The sequence below is a fragment of the Scyliorhinus torazame genome, chromosome 17 (genome assembly GCF_047496885.1).
Source record: "Scyliorhinus torazame isolate Kashiwa2021f chromosome 17, sScyTor2.1, whole genome shotgun sequence".
NCBI classification, from domain to species: domain Eukaryota; kingdom Metazoa; phylum Chordata; class Chondrichthyes; order Carcharhiniformes; family Scyliorhinidae; genus Scyliorhinus; species Scyliorhinus torazame.
In genome coordinates, this window is record NC_092723.1 from 62,984,115 (window position 1) to 62,994,026 (window position 9,912).

The 9,912-nt window shown below is 45.4% G+C and overlaps 1 protein-coding gene across 1 annotated transcript in view; it reads left to right on the forward strand.

The window, feature by feature from the left end:
• The window catches only part of LOC140393908 (probable C->U-editing enzyme APOBEC-2), a 109,836-nt gene that overhangs the window by 35,291 nt on the left and 64,633 nt on the right, over positions 1 to 9,912 (forward strand). The gene's annotated exons all lie outside the window — the stretch shown is intronic.

Genomic DNA, 9,912 nt, shown 5'->3' on the forward strand with positions numbered 1-9,912 from the left:
AAACAGGACAGAAAGGTGGGCGGGATTAACCACAGGTAGTCAAGTATTACAATATTTATGTGCCTTGTTAGTGATTGGACAATGTAGTGATTGGATAATATCACTTTGAATGTAATGTAATGAAGTAATCTAGTAGTGTTGACATAATTGAGCGGAGTACCACAGTAGAACTTGATGATTTGTGGAAATTAAACACAACTCTATCTGTATAGCAGTATAAAATGGGGGTTTGGTAGTTTTTCCAGAGAGCTCTTGCTCCATCTTGGATGAGTACCAGTTCCCTTGCATATGCCAGTTAAATAAACCGGTTGAAAAATCTTGTTTGGTAATTGTGGAATTGGAGTAGATCTGTATCTCCCTATCACTTATAATAACCCAAAAGCGGTTCCATGAACAAAGACAATGGGCGGGATTCTCCGTTGGCTGATGGCGAAATAGGGAAACACGATTGGGTGGAGAATAGGTTCCAACACCAAAATCACGGTGGGCGCCCATTTGATGCCAAATTGCAATTCCTGTCACCTTGACAACGGCGTCAATGCGGTCCGGAACGCACGTTCAGTCAACACCGTTTGCATATCATTAGCAGTCCTGACCTAGTATTCTCCGGGGCCTCCGCGATTCTGTCTCCGATGGGCCGAGTTCCCGATGGCGTGGTTCACTTGTGCTTTTAAAAATCATGAAACCAGCGTGATGGCTGCTGAGGGGGAGTGTACAAAGTGTCCAACATCGCCATGGTTTGCTGACAGTTGTGCCACTGGCCGGGAGGTTTTTGCCAGAGCCGGGGGGGGGGGGGGGGGGGGGGGAGAGAAATAGCGGGGGGGGTGGCCAGGAGGTGGGCTGTGCGGTCAGGGTTGACGGGCACGGAACATCATTGCCGCAGCCGGAAAGGCAGCTATGCAGCTGTGCAGGCTGCTGACAGCCCACTGTGAACTTAGGGCCACAGGGCAAATAGGTGTTCCCCCAGGTGTTCTCTGGCCCCAGCCCACCCATCAGGTGTATAGGTGTGCTCCAGCGCAACTAGTGCTGTCTTGTTGGCTGCGATGTGTGTGTGGGGAGTGTAATCTGTATATGCGGCTGCAGCTTGTTAGCCACCCAATATCAATCACGGATCCTGCGAATCCCGCATTGTTTTTCATTGGAATCGATTGTGTTCCACGTGGCGCCGGTCCTAGCCCCTCCACAGTCATTGAATCGGTCCAGGTTCAGCACCAGTTTTGCTGTTGTGCGAGTCCACGGATTCTGCATTGGCGTCAATACTTAGTCTCAGGAACGGAGAATCCAGTCCCACATTCTTCACAAGGACAATAGTTTCTATTTAATTTGGGACACGCATGGGATATCACAAAAAATTTGGAACAATTAGTAGCTGCAGCCAAGAGTTGAATTGATATTGGTTGGGAAGCAGATGAAACATTCTAAAGATGCAGTAACAACTGGGCCTGGTGTTCCTATACATAAAGGGTTAGTGGTTAGAAGTATGATCCCATAATTATGCATGCATTTACAGCGGAATGGACATTCGTGTGATAGACAGTTTTAACAGAAAATGCTGGAAAATCATAGACATACCATTAAATATATTAATCCCTCCAAAATGAGCTTCTACTTAGGTGTTGCTTATATCTGTCACATGCAGAGTTCGTATACTTGACCATGGAACTGAGCCAGAAAGTCATACCTCAAATCTGACTACGTAAAAACCAGCAGTGTCTGAAAACTGGACATTTTCACCCCAGTGTTGCTCGAGGCTTAGTAAATGTTGCCTCCGTCTGATGAGATCAGAAAGGTTTGGGGGAGACCCTGCTTCGGCATGGTGGCATGCTGAGTATTGATTGTTCATGTGCCTGACGTTATCCATCCTCCCAGTGGCCCAGTGAACCTTGAACCCATCCGACTCAGCTCAGACAGATTCACCCGGCTCGACCCACGTAGGAACACATTCTTAGGGTTGGCCGAAGTCAGTTGAAAGAGAGTAATTAAAGAATGCTGTACAACTTTGCGTGAATAAAAACGTTCTCAGTTACAACTGCATGGTATTTAAAAAAAACATTTCAGTGTAATTAATGTTTTTTCATTTTAAACAGTGTGTGCTAATGTAGGGAAGTAGGGTGAGTCATTAAATGCAATACACTTAAAGTGCTTTGTAGTTGTATCATTTGGTTTTCTTGTGTGCCCTAGTCACTGAATTATATGGGTTCTAAATTATCCTGCCCATAAATTGGCAAGTTCTGAAATTTGGTATGGACTTGATCCAGCGGTTGCTGGATTGGGGTTACTATACCTGTATACATACTAAATTTAGGAATCTGCAGGACTTATCCTTTGCCTTATTAATAAGCAGACTGACCATACTCATCACAAAATTAACCTTTCACTGTGAACTCCTCCAGCAATTAAGAATGTGCAATAAACAGCGTATTTGCTCAATAGATATTATTTGCATTGGATGACAATTTATTTGAAAACTGTACTATCAAATGATATATTGTGTGCTCCAGATTAACTTTACTTCACTCTCCACACATAACAAACTGGAAATCTCACTTAAGCAATCTGGTAGCAGAACACAATGAGCATAAACTTGCAATATCATCTTGTTGAAGTAAATTTTCCTCCTTGCTGGACCAATATTTTGCTTCTTATTAAAATGTCTTATATCCGTAAGGGGGCCTTATATCAGTAAAGTTATGTTATCAACAAAATGCCCTCTAGGTCCACACAATGTTGGATAGCTCGCATCCTGGTGTCCGACTGTATTCTGGAGAGACGGGCAATACGGAGTTGTGTAAACGAGAGCAACCTGCATTGTCATTTTGTTCCAAACATTTGTGGAGCCGCTTTACTTCCTCCTATCATGGTTGGGTTTCCATTGCCAATTCTTGTGCTCTGATTAGACTTTTGCAAGATTCAACTTTTGCAAGATACAACTTTTGCAAGACATGGTTGTAATTTCTCTAAGCTACAGCACATATTATGGTGCATTCTCACTTGAGAATCATATCTCCCGCAATGCAGCATATATAATATAGCTTTGTCATTTACTTAAGTAAAATAATTAAAATTGTTACAGCAGGTAAGTTTGTGAGGGTTACAATAAACCTTCAGCTTTCAATGTGCACGTTTTCCTTTCACACCATGTCGGAGTGCAACTAGTTAAGTTCTGCAAAAACAGGGACAGACCGAAACAAATTTCATCTTGCTTCTAAGGTGGCAACAGCTCACCAGTTGAGCGAACTAGGAGGTCATTTCAGGATCACAGCAGCTATGCTATCCCTCACAGCCAAAAATATATGACAAGTTACACAGTTTTAGAAGGCTTCAGGAAGAGTGCGTATCAATGCTCCATGAGCACATTAAAAAAATATCACCTTCTAAATACTATATAAATTTGCAGAGAATCAATCTCTTAATGGTAACAAGCGCAAAAAGTGTTAAAAATAAAGTCTTTGATAAGGGGTAAAGTTCACAGACGAAAAGCAAGAATACATCGCTAAGGAGTTGACTGCACTTCAGCATATGATATGCCACTAAGCAGGATCACTTCAGCTGTAGTATAATCTTTATGTCCAGATAAATTTAATGCAACACTACACTGGGACTGGAATGATAAGACCAGTCAAAGGTTATTTATGGCAACAATTTAAAATTCATGGCTTATCTTCAAATTTAAAAATCACAGAAAGATATTTTAGACAAATAACTATAGCCTGCTGCAAAGCTTGCTTTATAAATGATTCCACTGCGTTCAATTACACCTCTAGGCCGTTATTTTGTACCTTTACTTGTCCTTTTGGCTTGTCTCAATCACCATTTAATCTCTCCTGTCCTCCACCCTATCGCAGGCTTTCCTCAGTGTTCCCCAACCCACTCCTCACCTGGCTCTGTATAAACTATTAGGTCCTTAAATTCCATTAGTTCGAATGAAAAGTCATGGTCCAAAACATTAACTCTTGTTCTTTTATCTCTCCACAGATGCAGCTGGACCTGAATGTTTTCTTCCTTTTCTGATATTCAGTTTAAATTTCCACTTCTGGCAGTACTTTGCATTTGCTACAGTATTGTTGGTTGTGAATGGCTTTCCCACCAATCCTATTGTTTTAATTGTCATCTTGTAGGATTTCAAAGCACATCTTAATTCTGTGCTGCCGCCGCCATGTTTTACAGATTATTAGTGCGTAGTATGCACGGATAGTCCTGGCCTGGAAGGTTAACTGCGTCAATTATGCACTATAAGATTCGAGGCATCTAGAGTTCATTGCGAGCATTATCAGTTTACTGAGTAATAGCTGGCATCTCCTTCAAGCCAATACCATAATGTCAACAACATTTTAAATAGAAATTGAAGCCAATGGGATTAAAGGGACATTGGCTGTGTGGACATGGCTTGGCTAAGGGACAGAAAGCAGAGAGCCAGAGGGAACAGCTGTTTTACAGACTGGAGGAACGTGTGCTGTGGTGTCCCCAGGGAGCACTGCCCTTTTTCATACCATTACCTGGACTTGGGAATACCGGGAATAAGTTCTTAAATTTGCAGAAACTCAAATACAGCAAAGAGGGAGGAGAGTAACTGGGGAAAGAGACAGACTGGAGAAATGGGCAGGCAAATCATAGATGAGCTTTCATGTCTGAGGTGATTCATTTTCACAGGAAGAATGTCTCAGAGGCAATGCAAAATAAGAGGGAGGATTTTTCACTCTAGTGGTACCAGGAATGGAGGTGGTTTGTTGCTAAAACTAGTGGTATCCAGGCTCCATTCCACCCGTGGGCCATTTTTCCCCAGAGCTGCGATCAGGGTGCAGCAGTTCTACTCACCTGCTCACTGCAGGTAGCCGATTAAGCTTGATAAAAACTACTTATTTGAAAGAGACTGGCTGGGATTTTTCAGTCAGCCTCCAGGTCCTTGCAGGCAGCTGGGGATAGCTTAGCTGCCTTGATGCAGCCTCCCTTTGGTAGACCAGGGTTGGGGAGGGGGGGGGGGGGTGCAGCACTCTAGGCAAATTTTGAGGTTGCCCCCACTTGCCTGGGTGCAGTAGGTCACCCGGTGGGGAGGTTCCCCCAACCTCCCTCCCCCTCGCCACCAACCAACGTAGTGGCCCTGTTGCAAAGGTCATTAAAAAATTTTAATTTGTAAAGGATGCCTCCAGTTTGGAGTGCCCGCTCCCTCATTTACTTGCCACAACATCCTGCTGCTATTTTCAAGCTGTAAGGCCTTGGACTGGCCCTCCAGCTTTGAGAGCCTGCACGCCAATCTTAATTGGTTGGCATGTTTGCCCTCTAACCATAATTGATAAACCTGGAGAAAATCCAGAGGCGAGTGACATTTGGGCCAGATTCAGAAGCCAGCAGAAATATCCTGCTCCAGGTGTGTGCATTCACAAGTCTTTGAAAGTACTTGAGACGGGTGTGAAAAAGGAAGACAGATTTGTAAATAAAAGGCAGAGTATAATACAAAGAATCTTTTTAGGAAGAATGTCCAGGCCTCAGAGAGGACGTAGAGAAAATATACTGCAATGGTACCAAAGATGAAAGGCTTCAGTTACATGGAGGTGATAGAAACTAGGTTTCTCCTTCATGAAGGTTAAGGTGAGACTTTATAAATGTGCTCAAAATAAGGAAGATAAAGTAAATAAAGGAGAAAACCTTTTCAGTGGCAGAAGGCTTAGTAACTAGAGGATAAATTTAAGGCAGTTAACAAACATAGAGCAGACAGGAAGAAAAGAATTTACACAGCAAGTAAAGACTATTTGTACTGTCTGAAAGTGCAGAAAAAGCATAAAAACTTAAGGAAATTAGACTTAAAACTTAAAAAAAGATTCCTTCCTGACATATGGTTATAAAACGATTTATAATATCTGTTTTATAGAACAAAGAACAAAGAAAAGTACAGTAAGAAGTCTTACAACACCAGGTTAAAGTCCAACAGGTTTGTTTCAAACACTAGCTTTCGGGGCACTGCTCCTTCCTGTTCCAGAAAAATATATATAGACAAATTCAAAGATGCAAGGCAATGCTTTGAATGGGAGCATTTGCAGGTAATTAAGTGTTTACAGATCCATAGATAGGGGTAACCCCAGGTTAAAAGGTGTGAATTGTCTCAAGCCAGGACTGTTGGTAGGATTTCGCAAGCCCAGGCCAGATGTAATGCGACATGAATCCCAGGTCCCGGTTGAGGCCGCACTCATGTGTGCGGAACTTGGGTATAAGTTTCTGCTCGGCGATTCTGCGTTGTCGCACGTTCTAAAGGCCGCCTTGGAGAACGCTTACCCGGAGATCAGAGGGTGAATGCCCTTGACTGCTGAAGTGTTCCCGGACTGGAAGGGAACATTCCTGCCTGGTGATTGTCGCACGATGTCCGTTCATTCATTGTCGCAGCGTCTGCATGGTCTCGCCAATGTACCATGCTTCGGGACATCCTTTCCTACAGTGTATGAGGTAGACAACGTTGGCCGAGTCGCACGGGTATGTACCGCGTACCTGGTGGGTGGTGTTCTCACGTGTAATGGTGGTATCCATGTCGATGATCTGGCACGTCTTGCAGAGATTGCCATGGCAGGGTTGTGTGGTGTCGTGGTCGCTGTTCTGAAGGCTGGGTAGTTTGCTGCAAACAATGGTTTGTTTGAGGTTGCACGGTTGTTTGAAGGCAAGTAGTGGGGGTGTGGGCTGTCCTTGGCACGATGTTCATCTTCATCGATGACATGTTGAAGGCTTCGAAGATGTCGTCGTAGTTTCTCCGCTCTGGGAAAGTACTGGACGACGAAGGGTACTCTGTCGGTTGTGTCCCGTGTTTGTCTTCTGAGGAGGTTGGAGCGCTTTTTGCCGTATCCCGTTTGTACGAGGGCATCTTTCAGCGTCAGTAGATGTCTGTTACGCTCCTCCTCGTCTGAGCAGATCCTGTCTATACGGAGGGCTTGTCCATCAGGGATGGCTTCTTTAATGTGTTTAGGGTGGAAGCTGGAGAAGTGGAGCATTGTGAGGTTATCCGTGGGCTTGTGGTAAAGCGAAGTGCTGAGGTGACCGTCCTTGATGGAGATGAGCGTGTCCAAGAATGCAACTGATTTTGGAGAGTAGTCCACGGTGAGTCTGCTGGTGGGATGAAACTTATTGATATCATCGTGTAGTCGTTTCAGTGATTCTTCGCCGTGGGTGCAAAGGAAAAAAATGTAATTGATGTACCTGGTGTATCACGTCGGTTGAAGGTTCTGTGCGGTGAGGAGGTCTTGTTCAAACTTGTGCATGAAGATGTTGGCATATTGAGGTGTGAATTTGGTCCCAATGGCTGTCCCGTGCGTCTGGATGAAGAACTTGTTGTCGAAGGTGAAGACGTTGTGATCCAGAATGAAGCGGATGAGTTGCAGAATTAAGTCTGGAGATTGGCAGTTGTCGGTGTTGAGTATTGAGGCTGTTGCAGCAATGCCGTCGTCATGGGGGATGCTGGTGTAGAGTGTCGAGACGTCCACTGTGACGAGGAATGTTCCTGGTTCAACTGGTCCATGGGTGCTGAGTTTCTGCAGGAAGTCCGTCGTGTCGCGACAGAAGCTGGGCGTACCTTGTACGATGGGTTTCAAGATGCCCTCAATGTAGCCAGAGAGGTTCTCACACAGGGTCCCATTGCCTGAAACGATAGGACGGCCTGGTGTGTTGGCCTTGTGTATTTTCGGGAGGCAGTAGAGATCTCCAATGCGGGGAGTACGTGGGATGAGAGCACGTAGGGTGCTCTGAAGGTCTGGATCCAAGGTCTTGATCATAGTCTGTTGAGTTGGCGGATGTGTTCCTTGGTCGGATCTGCGGGTAACTGTCTGTAGTGTTCCTGGTTGTTGAGTTGACGGTAGACTTCTTTGCAGTAGTCCGTTCTATTCAATAGGACGGTGGCCCCTCCTTTGTCTGCTGGTTTGATGATGATGTTGCGGTTGGTCTTGAGAGCGCGGATGGCGTTGCGTTGTGCTTGGGTGACGTTCGGGGCTGACTTGTGAATGCGACTGATGAATCTGGCATTGACGCGACTCCCGACGGCTTGAGCATACATGTCGAGTCTAGGGCAGTGGCCTTCCGGGGGGGTCCAATTCGACTCTTTCCTCTTCGGTTGCGGCACCGCAGATCTCTCGGTCTGCTGTTCCGGTTCATTGGTAGTCTCCTTGGGTTTGCTGTCGGCCTCTTGGGGTCTGTGGAAGAATTCCCGGAGCCTCATTCGCCTGATGAATTCCTCCGTGTCTGCCGCGAGACTGATGGGGTCCATTTTGGTGGTGGTGGAGAAATTGAGCCCTCTGCTGAGGACTTCGATTTTGTCTGGTTGAAGGGTGTCGTCCGACAAGTTGACAATAGATTTCCCTGTATTGTTTTCTACTGTGGTACCGGGGAGGCTTGGTTGCTGCTGGTGGTGATGCCGGGTTTCTCAAGCTTCCTGTTCTTGGTGTGCATATAGGTGGCATAGTATCGTTGTCTCATCTGTTTGGCGGTGTTCCGCAGCTGGTCTGCTGCGCCCTGAGCTCAAGTTGAGAATATGGCCTCTATCTTGGTTTCCAGGTTGCGTAGTCTGCTGTAGAGCTGGCGTACGAGGTGGTTGAGGAGTGTGAGAGAGGTGCGACGGATCTGCAAACACTTAATTACCTGCAAATGCTCGCATTCAAAGCATTGCCTTGCATCTTTGAATTTGTCTATATATATGTTTCTGGAACATACCTCTTCATTCGTTTTAAGATAAAGATAGATAGTTTTTTGAAGAATAAAGGGATTAAGGGTTATGGTGTTCGGGCCGGAAAGTGGAGCTGAGTCCACAAAAGATCAGCCATGATCTCATTGAATGGCGGAGCAGGCTCGAGGGGCCAGATGGCCTACTCCTGCTCCTAGTTCTTATGTTCATTCACCTGAGGAAGGAGCAGTGCTCCGAAAGCTAGTGTTTGAAACAAACCTGTTGGACTGTAATCTGGTGTTGTAAGACTTCTTACTGTGCTCACCCCAGTCCAACGCCAGCATCTCCACATCAAATAAAAGTACAGCACAGGAACAGGCCCTTCCGCCCTCCAAGCCTGTGCCGACCATGCTGCCCGACTAAACTAAAATCTTCTGCACTTCCGGGGTCCGTATCCCTCTATTCCCATCCTATTTATTTATTTGTCAAGATGTCCCTTAAACATCACTATCGTCCCTGCTTCCACCACCTCCTCCGGCAGAGAGTTCCAGGCACCCACTATCCTCTGTGTAAAACATTTACACTTGCCTTGTACATCTCCTCTAAACCTTGCCCTTCGCACCTTAAACCTATGCCCCAAGTAATTGACCCCTCTACCCTGGGAAAAAGCCTCTGACTATCCACTCTGTCAATGCCCCTCATAATTTTGTAGACTTTTGTTATACTCTAACTTTCAGGGTTAATACGAGTTACATGTGAATTAACTGGCAAACTATGGTTGAACACACCGCACTGCACGATAAATGGCAGATGGACCAAGGCAGAGTCCATGGATTTCTCAACAAGCCATCCAGATGCCAGGAAACACTGAGTCAACCTATCTTGTAGAAACTAGGTCTCTCTCTCAATGGATTCCAGTCTTGGCCTTCAAAGATCTTGCTTGGGAATTCTCTCCACAAGTCATTCCAACACAACAAAGCCTCAATGGCTGAATACCTCACAGTGTATCAAATTTGTCTTCTGAGACTCAGTTCCTCTGGATTCGGGAAAATGCATCAAGCACCAACTGAAGCCCAACGTCAGCTTTTTAGCCATGCCGAGCAGAATACTACTGCTCCAAAGGGTTACCTATGCATCAATAGACCGCAGCTCAGTCATCAACCTTCTGCTGCCTTCTTGCATCATCAGGGCTTCTTATCTCTCTCCATTTAATCTGCCAACCACAACCCTTGTTCTACTTTGAGTCTCTTTCTTCGCTCCTCTTTGTTTTTAAACTTAACTGG